Raw genomic sequence first — 21,097 nt, forward strand, 5'->3', positions numbered from 1 at the left:
GAGTGTGTGTAGGTGAGTGTGTGATGAGTGTGTGATGAGTGTGTGATGAGTGTGTGTAGGTGAGTGTGTGATGAGTGTGTGATGAGTGTGTGATGAGTGTGTGATGAGTGTGTGTAGGTGAGTGTGTGATGAGTGTGTGATGAGTGTGTGATGAGTGTGTGATGAGTGTGTGTAGGTGAGTGTGATGAGTGTGTGATGAGTGTGTGATGAGTGTGTGATGAGTGTGTGATGAGTGTGTGATGAGTGTGTGATGAGTGTTTGATGAGTGTGTGATGAGTGTGTGATGAGAACTGCTTGTGATGAGTGTGTATGTGATGAGTGTGTGATGAGAGCTGCTTGTGATGAGTGTGTGTAGGTGAGTGTGTTGTTGAGTGTGTGATGAGTGTGTGTAGGTGAGTGTGTTGTTGAGTGTGTGATGAGTGTGTGATGAGTGTGTGATGAGTGTGTGTAGGTGAGTGTGTTGTTGAGTGTGTGATGAGTGTGTGTAGGTGAGTGTGTGTAGGTGAGTGTGTGATGAGTGTGTGATGAGTGTGTGTAGGTGAGTGTGTTGATGAGTGTGTGATGAGTGTGTGTAGATGAGTGTGTGTAGGTGAGTGTGTGATGAGTGTGTGATGAGTGTGTGTAGGTGAGTGTGTTGATGAGTGTGTGATGAGTGTGTGTAGGTGAGTGTGTGATGAGTGTGTGATGAGTGTGTGATGAGTGTGTGATGAGTGTGTGATGAGTGTGTGTAGGTGAGTGTGTTGATGAAAGTGTGTGTAGGTGAGTGTGTTGTTGAGTGTGTGATGAAAGTGTGTGTAGGTGAGTGTGCGTAGGTGAGTGTGTGATGAAAGTGTGTGTAGGTGAGTGTGTGTAGGTGAGTGTGTGATGAAAGTGTGTGTAGGTGAGTGTGTTGTTGAGTGTGTGATGAAAGTGTGTGTAGGTGAGTGTGTGATGAAAGTGTGTGTAGGTGAGTGTGTAGATGAGTGTGTGATGAAAGTGTGTGTAGGTGAGTGTGTAGATGAGTGTGTGATGAAAGTGTGTGTAGGTGAGTGTGTTGATGAGTGTGTGATGAAAATGTGTGTAGGTGAGTGTGTTGATGAGTGTGTGATGAAAGTGTGTGTAGGTGAGTGTGTAGATGAGTGTGTGATGAAAGTATGTGTAGGTGAGTGTGTTGATGAGTGTGTGATGAAAGTGTGTGTAGGTGAGTGTGTTGATGAGTGTGTGTAGGTGAGAGTGTAGATGAGTGTGTGATGAAAGTATGTGTAGGTGAGTGTGTAGATGAGTGTGAGTAGGTGAGTGTGTAGATGAGTGTGTGATGAAAGTGTGTGTAGGTGAGTGTGTAGATGAGAGTGTGTAGGTGAGTGTGTAGATGAGTGTGTGATGAAAGTGTGTGTAGGTGAGTGTGTTGATGAGTGTGTGATGAAAGTGTGTGTAGGTGAGTGTGTTGATGAGTGTGTGTAGGTGAGTGTGTAGATGAGTGTGTGATGAAAGTATGTGTAGGTGAGTGTGTTGATGAGTGTGTGATGAAAGTGTGTGTAGGTGAGTGTGTTGATGAGTGTGTGTAGGTGAGTGTGTAGATGAGTGTGTGATGAAAGTGTGTGTAGGTGAGTGTGTAGATGAGTGTGTGCTGAAAGTATGTGTAGGTGAGTGTGTTGATGAGTGTGTGATGAAAGTGTGTGTAGGTGAGTGTGTTGATGACTGTGTGTAGGTGAGTGTGTAGATGAGTGTGTGATGAAAGTATGTGTAGGTGAGTGTGTAGATGAGTGTGTGTAGGTGAGTGTGTAGATGAGTGTGTGATGAAAGTGTGTGTAGGTGAGTGTGTAGATGAGTGTGTGTAGGTGAGTGTGTAGATGAGTGTGTGATGAAAGTGTGTGTAGGCGAGTGTGTTGATGAGTGTGTGATGAAAGTGTGTGTAGGTGAGTGTGTAGATGAGTGTGTGATGAAAGTGTGTGTAGGTGAGTGTGTTGATGAGTGTGTGATGAAAGTGTGTCTAGGTGAGTGTGTTGATGAGTGTGTGATGAAAGTGTGTGTAGGTGAGTGTGTTGATGAGTGTGTGTAGGTGAGTGTGTAGATGAGTGTGTGATGAAAGTGTGTGTAGGTGAGTGTGTAGATGAGTGTGTGATGAAAGTGTGTGTAGGTGAGTGTGTTGATGAGTGTGTGATGAAAGTGTGTGTAGGTGAGTGTGTAGATGAGTGTGTGATGAAAGTGTGTGTAGGTGAGTGTGTTGATGAGTGTGTGATGAAAGTGTGTGTAGGTGAGTGTGTTGATGAGTGTGTGATGAAAGTGTGTGTAGGTGAGTGTGTAGATGAGTGTGTGATGAAAGTATGTGTAGGTGAGTGTGTTGATGAGTGTGTGATGAAAGTGTGTGTAGGTGAGTGTGTTGATGAGTGTGTGTAGGTGAGTGTGTAGATGAGTGTGTGATGAAAGTATGTGTAGGTGAGTGTGTAGATGAGTGTGTGTACGTGAGTGTGTAGATGAGTGTGTGATGAAAGTGTGTGTAGGTGAGTGTGTAGATGAGTGTGTGATGAAAGTATGTGTAGGTGAGTGTGTAGATGAGTGTGTGTAGGTGAGTGTGTAGATGAGTGTGTGATGAAAGTGTGTGTAGGTGAGTGTGTTGATGAGTGTGTGATGAAAGTGTGTGTAGGTGAGTGTGTAGATGAGTGTGTGATGAAAGTATGTGTAGGTGCGTGTGAAGATGAGTGTGTGATGAAAGTATGTGTAGGTGCGTGTGAAGATGAGTGTGTAGGTGTGTAGATGAGTGTGTAGGTGTATACATGAGTGTGTAGGTGTGTAGATGAGTGTGTAGGTGTATACATGAGTGTGTAGGTGTGTAGATGAGTGCGTAGGTGCGTGTGAAGATGAGTGTGTAGATGACTGTGTAAGTGCGTGTGTAGATGAGTGTGTAGGTGTGTAGATGAGTGTCTAGGTGCGTGTGTAGATGAGTGTGTAGGTGTGTAGATGAGTGTCTAGGTGCGTGTGAAGATGAGTGTGTAGGTGTGTAGATGAGTGTGTAAGTGCGTGTGTAGATGAGTGTGTAGGTGTGTAGATGAGTGTGTAAGTGCGTGTGAAGATGAGTGTGTAGGTGTGTAGGTGCGTATGTGTGGGGTGTGTTCACCTGGGTGTAGTCACCTACATGGTAGATAAAAAGACACAAGTGCACCTAATGCGACATTTTACTGTGACAATGTTTCGCTCTTCAAGAGCTTTGTCAAGGCTTGGCAAAACTCTTGGAGAGCGAAACGTTGCCACAATAAAATGTCACACTAGTTGCACTTGTGTCCTTTTACTTAACATATTGTAAGTAATTCTACCAACATTAATATATTCACCTACATGATGTGATAGTAGGGGTTGAGTTTAGTCTCGTAGATTCAGCCTCTCTGCTACCGGGTTCACTCTCACGGGAACTCGAAAGTCCCATCGTAACTATTCTTGAAAGTATGTATGGATCCTGCCTCCCTATGACTCGTCTGTGTTTCTGACTTCCAGCTGTGCTCTCCTGTACCTGCAGCCTACCTCTCATAGTTATTTTCTTTTCACAGGCTTAGAACCTTATATCTATCTACATTAAGCTTCAGGGCCCTTAATCCCCGAGGGGCCCCAGAAGCGACTTTTGTCCACATTTCTTAAAAATTTTGGGTCTACTCTATGAGAAGGTTTTCTTAAAAATAATATTAATAATATAGTGTAATTCAGTGCAAAATAACAGTTAAAATGGCATTAAAGTGTCACGTAGACTAGTCATTGCTGGTTGCGCAGGGCTCCTAATAACAGTTGAAGCTTCAGGGACTCAAAAATGCAGGTCCGCCGCTGCCTCCGACGGCTACTCAAGGTGGACGCCTTAATTAACTAAAGCTTTTCCCCGCACAGCACGACGCATCATAAAATGCTCCTAACAAGAAAAAAGGATCTTCTCTATACTACCCCCTAGCAACCCCATGCCAACTTGAATATACGGCCATCCTAAGACATACAAACCCGGGATCCCACTGAGACAAGTCAGTCTCTTCTGGTACTTTTAGGGCAGTTCACAACTTAGCTATCGATCTCCTGCTCCGGAAATTTGAAGACTCCCTCGGGTTACCTGTTCCTCCCTGCGACTTTGTAGACCTCACCGTATTATGCATCGGTTTTTCATTGCTTTTGCTTTTTATCAACAGAAGATCGCTGTCATGGCGAACATCCATAGTATATGGAACATCTTAAAGCTTAGCATTTTTCTTGTCTTCGCTACGTCCAGCTACGTGGATGACATACTAATCATTACTCCAGCAAAATCTGAAGCCTCTACCTTCTAAAGCAAAACGTCATTCAGTTTGCACACACCGTCTGGTGTATACATCAGCAGGTTTCTATGACTTCTCACATCTGGTTTAAACATCTATAGGTTTACCTGACCTCACATCCGGTACATACACGAGCGAGAGTGGGGGAAGGGGAGCTGAATGCTTGCTTACAAAGGCGCGTATTGGATCAAATGACATACTGCTATAGTCTCGAAAAGATACATGTTGCAGAACAAGTTTTTTCTTTGATAACATTTTGTCCTGTATAGAGTATTGTATCTGATCATGATAACCCGGAGCTGACTCAACACTGTGACCCAGGACTATATACCATCACCATGACCAAGTACTCTCTGCAAACGAAATATTCCTAAGTATATAGACATTCACACACACACACACACACACACACACACACACACACACACACACACACACACACACACACACACACACACACACACACACACACACACACATACACACACACACACAGGGGGACTCGAAGACCCCAGGGATCAGAGGGGAATGGTTCTAGTAAGGAAGAATGGATGGAAGAGCAATGAAAAAGGAGGGAACAACAAGAGTGGGAGAGAAAACTAAGAGAGGTTTCTGCAGAAAATGGAGACAGTGCTTTCTGTGAAATTGGAAAAGAGTTTGTAGGCAGAGAAGAAGAATTGGGAGTCCCAAGTCGAAGCTGCAGTAGCCAGGATAAAGGTCCTAGAGAATGAGGTAAATGAGCTGAAGCGAGCCACAGGGGCATTGACCAGAGGAAGCACAGCAACTGAAGCTGGTACACCCCTTCTGAACGAGGGACCCAACGGGAAGGAAGGAGCCCTATCAGCCCTATCAGCCCACAAAGCAGGGCCAAGGAATGAAGGGGAGAGCAGATGGGTGCAGGTGGTGAGGGGGGACAGGTCATATGAAGAGGCACGACCATGCCACCAAGAGCTAGAGGAAAAAATAAGGGAGAAAATGGCTAGGTACAGACAGGAACCAGAGACACAGAGGGAAAGGCAATGGGAGGCGAGGGTGAAGTCAGTGTTTATTTATGACCTTCAGGAGAGCGAGAGAAGGACACACACTGAAAGATGGCAGGCAGAATGACAGGAGATTGAGAACATCATCAAAGAAATAGGTGAAGAGGAAATCTCTGAGTTTGTAAATTTTCAGAGAACAGGGAGGTACTTGAAGGGAAGAAAACGACTGATCAAGCTGATTTTCAGGACAGAAACAATGCAAAACAGGATCCTCCAAGAGAAACCACAATTCAAGGGATCGGCAGCATACAGGAGGGTGTTTCTAGACCGAGACAGAACAAAAACAGAATGACAGCAGCTGAGGGAGAGGACACAAAAGTGAAGGAGCTAGAAGGAGAGACAAGGACAGAATCAGCAGAGGACAACCAGAGCAGGGCAGAGCAACAAGTGCAAGCACACACAGAACCACCCCCAAAACCCCACAACCAATCACGTTATTCCAACACATACCACAATCCACATACACAGCCCCCACCCCACACTATGCTGTAGAATTCTGCAGTACACTGCCAGGTCCGCCACCTTCACAGACCCCCCAAAACACAGTGTTGAAGAGGAAACTGAAGGTATGGTACACCAACACTGATGGAATAACAAATAAGTGGGAGGAGTGGCATGAAAGAGTCAAAGAGGCATCACTGGACATCATAGCCCTCACAGAAACCAAACTCACAGGGATGATAACAGATGCCATCTTTCCAACGGGATATCAGATCCTGAGGAAAGACAAAGAGAACAGAGGGGGTAGAGGAGTGGCACTGCTGATCAAAAACCGATGGAATTTTGATTAGCTGGAGAGAGGAGACTGAGGAGAAGCTAGAGATTACATAGTACTAACTCTTCACTCTGGAGGTCCCAAGGTGATGTATAACCCACTACAGAACAGCAGGAGGCCAAGGCAAGAGTATGATGAGACTAATAGAGCGATGGTTGACACACTGATTGAGGTGGCCAGAAGGGCTCATGCAAACAGGGCAAAGCTCCTGATCATGGGTGACTTCAACCACAGGGAAATCGATTGGGAGAACTTGGAGCCACATGGGGGCCAAGAAACGTGGAGAGCTAAGATGATTGAGGTGCTACTGGAAAACCTCATGTACCAACATGAAAGGGACACTACCAGAGAGAGAGGAGAGGATGAACCAGTGAGACTGGACCTAGTATTCACCTTGAGTAGTGCAGATACTGAGGACATCACATGTGAAAGACCCCTGGGGGCCAGGGATCATGTGGTTTTAAGCGTCGAGTACATAGTAGAGTTACTAGTAAAGGGGAAAGCAGGAAGGGCCAGTCAAATGAAGCCAAACTACAAGAAAAGGGACTATGCAAGAACGAAGAACTTCCTGAACGGGGTTCAGTGGGACAGAGAACTGACAGGGAAGTCAGTAGACGAGATGATGGAATATGTGACAACAATGTGAAAGGAAGCTGTGGAGAGGATTGCACCCAAGGGTAACAGGAATAATGAAAAAGCCAGGATGAGCCCGTGGTTCACCCAAAGGTGCAGGGAGGCAAAAACCAAGTGTACCAAGGAATGGAAGAAGTATAGAAGGCAAAGGACCCAGGAGAACAAGGAGACCAGTCGTAGAGACAGAAATGAATATGCACAGGTAAGAAGAGAGGCCCAAAGACATAGCAGCGAAAGCCAAGTACGACCCAAAGCTGATGTACAGCCACATCAGGAGGAAAACAACAGTTAAGGACCAGGTAATCAGGCTGAGGAAGGAAGGAGGGGAAGTCACAAAAGACGACTGAGAAGTATATGAGGAGCTCAACATGAGATTCAAAGAAGTGTCCACAGAGGAGACAGAAAGGCCTCCAGGAAGGCAGAGAGGTGGGGTACACCATCAAGAGTTGGACACAATACATACAACCGAGGAAGAAGTGAAGAGGCTGTCAAGCAAGTTAGATACCTCAAAGGCGATAGGGCCGGATAACATCTCTACAGTGGTCCTGAGAGTGGGAGCAGAGGCTCTTTGTATACCACTAACAACTATCTTCAGCATGTCTATTGAAACAGGACGACTACCAGATGTATGGAAGAAAGCAAATGTAGTCCCAATTTTTAAAAAAAAGGAGACAGACATGAAGCATTAAACTACAGACCAGTGTCACTGACATAGATAGTATGCAAGTTCATGGAGAAAATTATCAGAAGAGTGGTTGAGCACCTAGAAAGGAATGAGTGCATCAACGACAGCCAGCACAGTTTCAGGGACAGGAAATCCTACTTCACAAACCTACTGGAGTTCTATGACAGGGTGACGGCAGTAAGACAAGAGAGAGAGGGGTGGGTAGACTGCATTTTCTTGGACTGTAAGAAGGCGTTTGACACAGTTCCACACAAGAGATTAGTGCAGAATGTGGAGGACCAGGAAAGGATAACGGGGAAGGCGCTACAATGGATCAGAGAATACCTGTCAGGAAGGCAACAGCGAGTCATGGTACGTGGGCACCTGTGACCAGCGGGGTGCCACAGGGGCCAGTCCTAGGACCGGTACTGTTTCTGGTATTTGTGAACGACATTACAGAAGGAATAGAATCCAAAGTGCCACTGTGCGAAGATGATGTGAAGTGATGAGAAGAATTCAATCGGACGAGGACCAGGCAGAGCTAAAGAGGGATCTGGACAGGCTGCAGGCCTGGTCCAGCAACTGGCTCCTTGAGTTCAACCCCACCAAGTGCCAAGTCATGAAGATTTGGGAAGGGCAAAGAAGACCAAAGACGGAGTATAGTCGACGGGGCCAGAGACTACATACCTCACTCAAGGAAAAGAATCTTGGTGTGTGTATAACACCAAGCACATCTTCTGAGGCGCACATCAACCAAATATCTGCTGCAGCATATGGGCGCCTAGCAAACCTAAGAACAGCATTCCGACATCTAAATAAGAAGTCATTCAGGACCCTGTACACTGTGTACGTTAGGCCCATATTTGAATATGCAGCACCAGTTTGGAACCCTCGCCTAGCCAAGCAAGTAAGGAAAACAGAGAAAGTGCAAAGGTTTGCAACAAGACTAGTCCCAGAGATAAGGGGTATGTTCTACGAGGAGAGGTTAAGGGAAATCAACCTGACGACACTGGAAGACAGGAGAGATAGAAGGGATATGATAACGACATACAAAATACTGAGAAGTATAGACGAAGTAGACAGAGACAGGATGTTCCAGAGATGGGACACAGCAACAAGAGGACACAGTTGGAAGCTGAAGACTCAGATGAACCACAGGGATGTTAGGAAGTATTTCTTCAGTCACAGAGTTGTCAGGAAGTGGAATAGCCTGGGTAGTGATGTAGTGGAGGCAGGATCCATACATAACTTTAAGCAGAGGTATGATAGAGCTCACGGAGCGGGAAGAGTGACCGGGTAGTGGCCAGTTGAAGAGGCGGAGCCAGGAGTTGTGATTCGACCCCTGCAACGACAACTAGGTGAGCACACACACACACACACACACACACACACACACATATATATATATATATATATATATATATATATATATATATATATATATATATATATATATATATATATATAAAATATTTATATATATATATGTACATATAAATGTTTTTATATATACATATATATATATAGGTTGGTAGACAGAAACCACCCAGGGAAGTACTACCGTCCTGCCAGATGACTGTGAAACAAAAACCTGTAACTGTTTTGCATGATGGTAGGATTGCTGGTTTCTTTTTCTGTCTCATAAACACGCTAAGATAACAGGGATATCTTGCTACTCCTACTTACACTTTGGTCACACTTCACAGACACGCACATGCATATATATATATACATACATCTAGGTTTTTCTCCTTTTTCTAAATAGCTCTTGTTCTTTTTTATTTCTTCTATTGTCCATGGGGAAGTGGAAAAGAATCTTTCCTCCGTAAGCCATGCGTGTCGTATGAGGCGACTAAAATGCCGGGAGCAATGGGCTAGTAACCCCTTCTCCTGTATACAATTACTAAAAAAGAGAAGAAGAAAAACTTTATAAAACTGGGTTGCTTAAATGTGCGTGGATGTAGTGCGGATGACAAGAAACAGATGATTGCTGATGTTATGAATGAAAAGAAGTTGGATGTCCTGGCCCTAAGCGAAACAAAGCTGAAGGGGGTAGGAGAGTTTCAGTGGGGGGAAATAAATGGGATTAAATCTGGAGTATCTGAGAGAGTTAGAGCAAAGGAAGGGGTAGCAGTAATGTTAAATGATCAGTTATGGAAGGAGAAAAGAGAATATGAATGTGTAAATTCAAGAATTATGTGGATTAAAGTAAAGGTTGGATGCGAGAAGTGGGTCATAATAAGCGTGTATGCACCTGGAGAAGAGAGGAATGCAGAGGAGAGAGAGAGATTTTGGGAGATGTTAAGTGAATGTATAGGAGCCTTTGAACCAAGTGAGAGAGTAATTGTGGTAGGGGACTTGAATGCTAAAGTAGGAGAAACTTTTAGAGAGGGTGTGGTAGGTAAGTTTGGGGTGCCAGGTGTAAATGATAATGGGAGCCCTTTGATTGAACTTTGTATAGAAAGGGGTTTAGTTATAGGTAATACATATTTTAAGAAAAAGAGGATAAATAAGTATACACGATATGATGTAGGGCGAAATGACAGTAGTTTGTTGGATTATGTATTGGTAGATAAAAGACTGTTGAGTAGACTTCAGGATGTACATGTTTATAGAGGGGCCACAGATATATCAGATCACTTTCTAGTTGTAGCTACACTGAGAGTAAAAGGTAGATGGGATACAAGGAGAATAGAAGCATCAGGGAAGAGAGAGGTGAAGGTTTATAAACTAAAAGAGGAGGCAGTTAGGGTAAGATATAAACAGCTATTGGAGGATAGATGGGCTAATGAGAGCATAGGCAATGGGGTCGAAGAGGTATGGGGTAGGTTTAAAAATGTAGTGTTAGAGTGTTCAGCAGAAGTTTGTGGTTACAGGAAAGTGGGTGCAGGAGGGAAGAGGAGCGATTGGTGGAATGATGATGTAAAGAGAGTAGTAAGGGAGAAAAAGTTAGCATATGAGAAGTTTTTACAAAGTAGAAGTGATGCAAGGAGGGAAGAGTATATGGAGAAAAAGAGAGAGGTTAAGAGAGTGGTGAAGCAATGTAAAAAGAGAGCAAATGAGAGAGTGGGTGAGATGTTATCAACAAATTTTGTTGAAAATAAGAAAAAGTTTTGGAGTGAGATTAACAAGTTAAGAAAGCCTAGAGAACAAATTGATTTGTCAGTTAAAAATAGGAGAGGAGAGTTATTAAATGGAGAGTTAGAGGTATTGGGAAGATGGAAGGAATATTTTGAGGAATTGTTAAATGTTGATGAAGATAGGGAAGCTGTGATTTCGTGTATAGGGCAAGGAGGAATAACATCTTGTAGGAGTGAGGAAGAGCCAGTTGTGAGTGTGGGGGAAGTTCGTGAGGCAGTAGGTAAAATGAAAGGGGGTAAGGCAGCCGGGATTGATGGGATAAAGATAGAAATGTTAAAAGCAGGTGGGGATATAGTTTTGGAGTGGTTGGTGCAATTATTTAATAAATGTATGGAAGAGGGTAAGGTACCTAGGGATTGGCAGAGAGCATGCATAGTTCCTTTGTATAAAGGCAAAGGGGATAAAAGAGAGTGCAAAAATTATAGGGGGATAAGTCTGTTGAGTGTACCTGGTAAAGTGTATGGTAGAGTTATAATTGAAAGAATTAAGAGTAAGACGGAGAATAGGATAGCAGATGAACAAGGAGGCTTTAGGAAAGGTAGGGGGTGTGTGGACCAGGTGTTTACAGTGAAACATATAAGTGAACAGTATTTAGATAAGGCTAAAGAGGTCTTTGTGGCATTTATGGATTTGGAAAAGGCGTATGACAGGGTGGATAGGGGGGCAATGTGGCAGATGTTGCAAGTGTATGGTGTAGGAGGTAGGTTACTGAAAGCAGTGAAGAGTTTTTACGAGGATAGTGAGGCTCAAGTTAGAGTATGTAGGAAAGAGGGAAATTTTTTCCCAGTAAAAGTAGGCCTTAGACAAGGATGTGTGATGTCACCGTGGTTGTTTAATATATTTATAGATGGGGTTGTAAGAGAAGTAAATGCGAGGGTCTTGGCAAGAGGCGTGGAGTTAAAAGATAAAGAATCACACACAAAGTGGGAGTTGTCACAGCTGCTCTTTGCTGATGACACTGTGCTCTTGGGAGATTCTGAAGAGAAGTTGCAGAGATTGGTGGATGAATTTGGTAGGGTGTGCAAAAGAAGAAAATTAAAGGTGAATACAGGAAAGAGTAAGGTTATGAGGATAACAAAAAGATTAGGTGATGAAAGATTGAATATCAGATTGGAGGGAGAGAGTATGGAGGAGGTGAACGTATTCAGATATTTGGGAGTGGACGTGTCAGCGGATGGGTCTATGAAAGATGAGGTGAATCATAGAATTGATGAGGGAAAAAGAGTGAGTGGTGCACTTAGGAGTCTGTGGAGACAAAGAACTTTGTCCTTGGAGGCAAAGAGGGGAATGTATGAGAGTATAGTTTTACCAACGCTCTTATATGGGTGTGAAGCGTGGGTGATGAATGTTGCAGCGAGGAGAAGGCTGGAGGCAGTGGAGATGTCATGTCTGAGGGCAATGTGTGGTGTGAATATAATGCAGAGAATTCGTAGTTTGGAAGTTAGGAGGAGGTGCGGGATTACCAAAACTGTTGTCCAGAGGGCTGAGGAAGGGTTGTTGAGGTGGTTCGGACATGTAGAGAGAATGGAGCGAAACAGAATGACTTCAAGAGTGTATCAGTCTGTAGTGGAAGGAAGGCGGGGTAGGGGTCGGCCTAGGAAGGGTTGGAGGGAGGGGGTAAAGGAGGTTTTGTGTGCGAGGGGCTTGGACTTCCAGCAGGCATGCGTGAGCGTGTTTGATAGGAGTGAATGGAGACAAATGGTTTTTAATACTTGACGTGCTGTTGGAGTGTGAGCAAAGTAACATTTATGAAGGGATTCAGGGAAACCGGCAGGCCGGACTTGAGTTCTGGAGATGGGAAGTACAGTGCCTGCACTCTGAAGGAGGGGTGTTAATGTTGCAGTTTAAAAACTGTAGTGTAAAGCACCCTTCTGGCAAGACAGTGATGGAGTGAATGATGGTGAAAGTTTTTCTTTTTCGGGCCACCCTGCCTTGGTGGGAATCGGCCGGTGTGATAATAAAAAAAAAAATAAAATATATATATATATATATATATGCAAGGAATTCGCAAGAGCAGGCGAAATATACACAAACACTGATCTCTGGCTGAAGGAGACTCGAACCTACGTACCTTGGAACAAGGTACGTAGTGCTTTACCAATCTACCCACACTGGACAATACCTTGGAGTCCAGCTTGCGCTAGACTTTGATCCAAGGCAGCCAGCTTTCAGGGTTCGTAGGTTCGAGTCTCCTTCAGCCAGAGATCAGTGTTTATATATATATATATATATATATATATATATATATATATATATATATATATATATATATATATATATATATATATATATATATATATATATATATATATATATATATATATATGTGTATAACGTCGTGCCGAATAGGTAAAACTGGTCAATTAACAAGAACTCATTTAAATAAAAGCTTTTCTAAAATTTTCTCTTATATGTTTAAATATATATATTTTTTCATTTATGTTAATGTAATAATTAATAATTTTGTACCAAAAGAACCTTAGAAAACTTACCTAAACTTATTATAACAAGCACAATTTAATTTAGCCTTTTTCAAGTAAATATATTTTAGATAAGTTCACAATAATTTAATAATAAAGAAACACAAAGAAATATATTTTTTTTCGTTAGGTTCAGAATGATTTTTGCGAAATTATTGCATAAATAAATTTTCGCTTGCCCTATTCGGCAAGAAGAGCGTTGCTATTTAAACTAAAATCGCAAGTTTTACCTATTCGGCATCACATAAACATACATATGCACATACATGAGAAAATACGCATATTTTTCTGCGTAATTAAATACTCTGAAAATTTATTTTAACTGAAATTCTAAGGGTTAAACATCCATTTATTTCTTAATTGATACTGGCATCTGGATAACTGGACCATTTATTGTTACTGTGGGACCTTTGGTAGAAGAACTTGACTTTGTTCTGATGTATATATATACATACATATATATGTATATGTATATATATATATATATATATATATATATATATATATATATATATATATATATATATATATATGTGTGTGTGTGTGTCGTGCCGAGTTTTACATATTCGGCACGACATATATATATATATATATATATATATATATATATTTTATTTATTATCACACCGGCCGATTCCCACCAAGGCAGGGTGGCCCGAAAAAGAAAAACTTTCACCATCATTCACTCCATCAGCACCCTTCTGGCAAGACAGTGATGGAGTGAATGATGGTGAAAGTTTTTCTTTTTCGGGCCACCCTGCCTTGGTGGGAATCGGCCGGTGTGATAATAAATAAAAAAAATATATATATATATATATATATATATATATATATATATGTAAAACTGGTCAATTAGCAAGAACTCATTTAAAATTAAGTCCTTTCTGAAATTTTCTATTATACTTTTAAAGATAGATTTTTTTCATTAATGTTAATGTAAAAATTTTTAATTTTGCACCAAAAGAATCTTAGAAAACTTACCTAACCTTATTATAACAAGAGCAATTTATTTTAGCCTAACCCAACTAAATATATTTTAAATACGTTTACAATAATTTAGTACTAAACAAACACAATCAAATACGTATATTTTTTTCGTTAGGTTCAGAATGATTTTGGCGAAATTATTGCATACACAAATTTTCACTTGTCCTATATGGCAAGATGAGCGTTGCTATTTAAGCCAAGATCGCAAGTTCTGCCTATTCGGCACGACATGTATATATATATATATATATATATATATATATATATATATAATAGGCAGAACTTGCGATCTTGGCTTAAATAGCAACGCTCATCTTGCCATATAGGACAAGTGAAAATTTGTGTATGCGATAATTTCGCCAAAACCATTCTGAACCTAACGAAAAAAATATATTTGATTGTGTTTGTTTAGTATAAATATAAACGTATTTAAAATATATTTAGTTGGGTTAGGCTAAAATAAATTGTTCTTGTTATAATAAGGTTAGGTAAGTTTTCTAAGATTCTTTTGGTGCAAAATTAAAAATTTTTACATTAACATTAATGAAAAAAATATATCTTTAAACGTATAAGAGAAAATTTCAGAAAGGACTTAATTTTAAATGAGTTCTTGCTAATTGACCAGTTTTACATATTCGGCACGACATATATATATATATATATATATATATATATATATATATATATATATATATATATATATATATATATATATATATATATATATATATATATATATATATATATATATATATATATATATATATATATATATATATATATATATATATATGTCGTGCCGAATATGTAAAACTGGTCAATTAGCAATAACTCATTTAAAATTAAGTCCTTTGTAAAATTTTCTCTTATACGTTTAAAGATATATTTTTTTTCATGAATGTTAATGTAAAAAAATTTAATTTTGCTCCTAAAACATCTTAGAAAACTTACCTAACCTTATTATAACAAGAACAATTTATTTTAGCCTAACCCAACTAAATATATTTTAGATTTGTTTACAATAATTTAATACTAAACCAACACAGTAAAATATATTTTTTTCGTTAGGTTCAGAATGATTTTGGCGAAATTATTGCATAAAGCGGCTCGCCCATATGCAGCAGGGAAATTCACAGACCTTCTTAAGCAGATGAATGGAGGTTCCACCAACTTAGAAGCCCGAGGCACCATCCAAGCATGGCGCAACCTGCTCCTGTTCGGCAATGTCTGTCTTGCAGTTCCTGAGAGACAAGGCAAACTGCTAACCACGTCAGTTATCAAGGCAGTGCGTAACTACCCAGGAATGGATAATTGTGTCCCTCTGCCCCATCATCGCAGGTATCACAAAGGTAGACCCAAGAAAAGTCCCACTGAAAACGTGAAAATTTGACCACAAGTTAGCAAAAAAATTGAAGAAGGTAACACAGTGGGAGCAATCCGAATAAATACAAGTGACGACACTGTAGCCCCCAAAGATGAGACCACAGCCCAATCACTAAGAGACAAGCATCCAACCAGGGACACCATAGCCATCAACAACAACCCTGAGGAAGACCCCATCACTGAACAATTAATTTTGCCTGAATCGGAAGTCTATAAGGCGATTGTGTCATTTCCTGCAGGATCTGCAGGAGGTTGCACTGGAATTCGACCTCAGCACCTCAAGGAGATGGTAAATCCAGTAGTTGGTGCATCTGCATCACTTCTTCTCACCGAGTTAACAACTTTCGTCAACAACTGCCTGGCTGGGCGAATCCCAGAAGAAATTAAACCTTTCTTTTTTGGAGCCTCACTGTGTGCGTTGAAAAAGAAGGATGGGGGAATCAGACCCATTGCGGTTGGAAACACTCTTTGCCGTCTCGTTGCCAAAGCAGCAGTAAGAAACATTTGCCTAGAAGCTGCCAGTTTACTCCAGCCGCACCAATTGGGCTTTGGGGTCCCTCAAGGCAGTGAAGCTGCAGCTCATGCGGCAAGGGCCTACATCAGGGCCTTACCAGAAGACAAGGCCGTAGTCAAACTTGATTTTAGAAATGCCTTTAATATGGTGAAGAGAGATGCTGTCTTGCCCAGTCTTTTTCCCTTCATTTCAGCCGGCTACAGCAAACCCTCAATTCTTTTGTTTGGAGAACATGAAATTCTCTCAACAGAAGGTGTTCAGCAGGGTGACCCACTAGCTCCACTTCTCTTCTGCTTGGCAGTAAGAGAACTAACTTCCAGCCTACGCAGCGAGCTCAACATCTGGTACCTGGATGATAGCACTCTGGCAGGTACTGAAGAGTCCCTGGTAGGGGACCTACAACTGGTGAAAACACAGGGAGAAGACTTGGGACTCATCCTCAATCCCTCCAAGTGTGAAATCATCGCAGCAAACCAGGAAATAATCAATGCTGTGTGAAGAATCCTCCCGGAAGTCTCTACTACCACTCAGTCCAACAGTACCCTCTTGGGAGCACCGCTGGGTCACCAGGCCATCGACACAGTCCTCAAGGACAAATTGAATGACCTGATGAGAATGGAGGAGAGAATAAGCAATCTTGATGCCCAGGATGTTCTGTATCTCCTCATAAGGTGTCTTACTATTCCAAGACTCACTTACTTCCTGAGGTGTGCACCCTCTTTTGACAACCCAACACTCGACGAATATGGCGCACACCTGAGGTCAACCCTTAAGAAGGCACTGAACCTGTCACTAGAGGATCAGCAATGGGATCAGGCAACCCTCCCAGTGCGACTGGGAGGTATAGGGGTGCGCAAATCAACGCATGTTGCTTTACCTCCTTTTCTGTCTTCATCTTTGGCTTCCAGTGCATTAATAAAGAAGATTGTTCCCGAACGCTTGAGAGACTTGGTAGGAGCTCAAGACCCCAGGTTTACTGAAGCAGCGATTCGGTGGGACACCTTTACAGACTCCTCCAGTAGACCAGCTCCTCCCAAACAGCACAAACAGTCCCACTGGGACAAACCGATCATGGAAAAAATCGCCAACACAATGCTCTCCAATGCCTCAGGAAAGGACAAAGCTCGTCTCCTGGCAGTGAAGGCACCATACTCAGGAGATTTCCTGTTAGCTGTTCCCAATTCTTCCTTGGGCACTCGACTAGACCCACAGGCCATTCGGATTGGTGTTGCTCTTCGCCTAGCCGCCCACATCCTCACCGAACATAGGTGTATTTGCGGCAGGGCGACAGCTGATCAATTCGGACTTCATGGTCTCGTGTGTCACACAGCAGAAGGGAAGTATGCCAGGCATGAGGAGGTCAATGACATCATAAAGAGAGGCCTCGCTGCAGCCCGTTGCCCAGCTCAACGGGAACCCCAAGTGCAGAGGTCTGACGGAAGTCAAAAGCGTCCTGATGGAGCCACTATGCTACCTTGGAAGGATGGAAAGCAGATTGCCTGGGACTACATATGTGCCGCCACATTGGCAGACACCTACTTGCCATACTCCGTAGTGGAAGGGGGTGGAGATGCCAGCCACAGGGAGACCCAGAAGATCCGCAAATATGAAGACCTTCCCCCTTGCTATAACTTCATCCCAATAGGGTCGGAGACCCTTGGAACATGGGGCAAGTGTGCTCTAAAGTTCCTAATAGAGCTGGGTGAAAAGCTCATCATAGAAACCAAGGACCACAGGGCGACCAGCTTCCTCTTTCAGATTATTATTATTATTATTATTATTATAATCAAAAAGAAGCGCTAAGCCACAAGGGCTATACAGTTCTTCTTTCAGAGACTCAGTGTTGCAATCCAGAGAGGAAATGCCTGCAGCATTCTGGGCATGCGGCCCATTGCGGGGGAGCTGGACTAAGTATTCGAGATGTAGCTCTGAGTTACCTATGTTGTTTTACTTTCTATCGTATTTTTGTGAATGTTTTGTCAATGTATTTTGTCTTTAAATAAAATATATATAAAATATAGGGGGTGGTAGGAGAAAATTCTGAAACAGCTTCAGGGAGAACCTTGAGTTTTCCTTGAAGCAAGTTTATTCTTTTCTCTGAGGATGAGGGTCCCTATAACAGTTCTAGAGGTGGTACCTACCTATATTATATATATATATATATATATATTCATATATATATATATATATATATATATTCATATATATATATATATATATATTCATATATATATATTCATATATATATTTTTATTTTATTATCACACCGGCCGATTCCCACCAAGGCAGGGTGGCCCGAAAAAGATAAACTTTCACCATCATTCACTCCATCACTGTCTTGCCAGAAGGGTGCTTTACACTACAGTTTTTAAACTGCAACATTAACACCCCTCCTTCAGAGTGCAGGCACTGTACTTCCCATCTCCAGGACTCAAGTCCGGCCTGCCGGTTTCCCTGAATCCCTTCATAAATGTTACTTTCCTCACACTCCAACAGCACGTCAAGTATTAAAAACCATTTGTCTCCATTCACTCCTATCAAACACGCTCACGCATGCCTGCTGGAAGTCCAAGCCCCTCGCACACAAAACCTCCTTTACCCCCTCCCTCCAACCCTTCCTAGGCCGACCCCTACCCCGCCTTCCTTCCACTACAGACTGATACACTCTTGAAGTCATTCTGTTTCGCTCCATTCTCTCTACATGTCCGAACCACCTCAACAACCCTTCCTCAGCCCTCTGGACAACAGTTTTGGTAATCCCGCACCTCCTCCTAACTTCCAAACTACGAATTCTCTGCATTATATTCACACCACACATTGCCCTCAGACATGACATCTCCACTGCCTCCAGCCTTCTCCTCGCTGCAACATTCATCACCCACGCTTCACACCCATATAAGAGCGTTGGTAAAACTATACTCTCATACATTCCCCTCTTTGCCTCCAAGGACAAAGTTCTTTGTCTCCACAGACTCCTAAGTGCACCACTCACTCTTTTTCCCTCATCAATTCTATGATTCAATTCTATATATATATATATATATATATATATTTATTTATTATTATTAACACACCGGCCGATTCCCACCAAGGCAGGGTGGCCCGAAAACGAAAAAACTTTCACCATCATTCACTCCATCACTGTCTTGCCAGAAGGGTGCTTCACACTAAAGTTTTTAAACTGCAACATTAACACCCCTCCTTCAGAGTGTAGGCACTGTACTTCCCATCTCCAGGACTCAAGTCCGGCCTGCCGGTTTCCCTGAATCCCTTCATAAATGTTACTTTGCTCACACTCAAACAGCACGTCAAGTATTAAAAACCATTTGTCTCCATTCACTCCTATCAAACACGCTCACGCATGCCCGCTGGTAGTCCAAGCCTCTCGCACACAAAACTTCCTTTACCCCCTCCCTCCAACCTTTCCTAGGCCGACCCCTATCCCGCCTTCCTTCCACTACAGACTGACACTCTTGAAGTCATTCTGTTTCGCTCCATTCTCTCTATATGTCCGAACCACCTCAACAACCCTTCCTCAGCCCTCTGGACAACAGTTTTGGTAATCCTGCACCTCCTCCTAACTTCCAAACTACGAATTCTCTGCATTATATTCACAGCACACATTGCCCTCAGACATGACATCTCTACTGCCTCCAGCCTTCTCCTCGCTGCAACATTCATCACCCATGCTTCACACCCATATAAGAGCGTTGGTAAAACTATACTCTCATACATTCCCCTCTATGCCTCCAAGGACAAAATTCTTTGTCTCCACAGACTCCTAAGTGCACCGCTCATCCTTTTCCCCTCATCATTCTATGATTCAACTCATCTTTCATAGACCCATCCGCTGGCACGTCCACTCACAAACATCTGAATACATTCACCTCCTCCATACTCTCTCCCTCCAATCTGATATCCAATCTTTCATCACCTAATCTTTTTATCCTCATAACCTTACTCTTTCCTGTATTCACTTTTAATTTTCTTCTTTTGCATACCCTACCATATTCATCAACCAACCTCTGCAACTTCTCTTCAGAATCTCCCAAGAGCACAGTGTCATCAGCAAAGAGCAACTGTGACAGCTCCCACTTTATGTGTGATTCTTTATCTTTTAACTCCAAGCCTCTTGCCAAGACCCTCGCATTTACTTCTCTTACAACCCCATCTATAAATATATTAAACAACCACGGCGACATCACACATCCTTGTCTAAGGCCCACTTTTATTGGGAAATAATCTCCCCCTTTCCTACATACTCTAACTTGAGCCTCACTATCCTCGTAAAAACTCTTCACTGCTTTCAGTAACCTACCTCCTACACCATACACCTGCAACATTTGCCACATTGCCCCCCCATCCACCCTGTCATACGTCTTTTCCAAATCCATAAATGCCACAAAAACCTCTTTAGCCTTATGTAAATACTGTTCACTTATATGTTTCACTGTAAACACCTGGTCCACACACTCCCTACCTTTCCTAAAGCCTCCTTGTTCATCTGCTATCCTATTTTCCGTCTTACTCTTAATTCTTTCAATAATAACTCTACCATATATTTTACCAGGTATACTCAACAGACTTATCCCCCTATAAATTTTGCACTCTCTTTTGTCCCCTTTGCCTTTATACAAAGGAACTATGCATGCTCTCTGCCAATCCCCAGGTACCTTACCCTCTTCCATACATTTATTAAATAATTGCATCAACCACTCCAAAACTATATCCCCACCTGCTTTTAACATTTCTATCTTTATCCCATCAATCCCGGCTGCCTTACCCCCTTTCATTTTACCTGCCGCCTCACGAACTTCTCCCACACCCACAACTGGCTCTTCCTCACTCCTACAAGATGTTATTCCTCCTTGCCCTATACACGAAATCACAGCTTCCCTATCTTCATCAACATTTAACAATTCCTCAAAATATTCCCTCCATCTTCCCAATACCTCTAACTCTCCATTTAATAACTCTCCTCTCCTATTTTTAACTGACAAATCCATTTGTTCTCTAGGCTTTCTTAACTTGTTAACCTCGCTCCAAAACTTTTTTTATTTTCAACAAAATTTGTTGATAACATCTCACCCACTCTCTCATTTGCTCTCTTTTTACATTGCTTCACCACTCTCTTAATCTCTCTCTTTTTCTCCATATACTCTTCCCTCCTTGCATCACTTCTACTTGCAAGGAGGGAAGAGTATTTGGAGAAAAA

Source organism: Cherax quadricarinatus, chromosome 2, assembly GCF_038502225.1.
Source record: "Cherax quadricarinatus isolate ZL_2023a chromosome 2, ASM3850222v1, whole genome shotgun sequence".
In the NCBI taxonomy this organism is placed as follows: Eukaryota; Metazoa; Arthropoda; class Malacostraca; order Decapoda; family Parastacidae; genus Cherax; species Cherax quadricarinatus.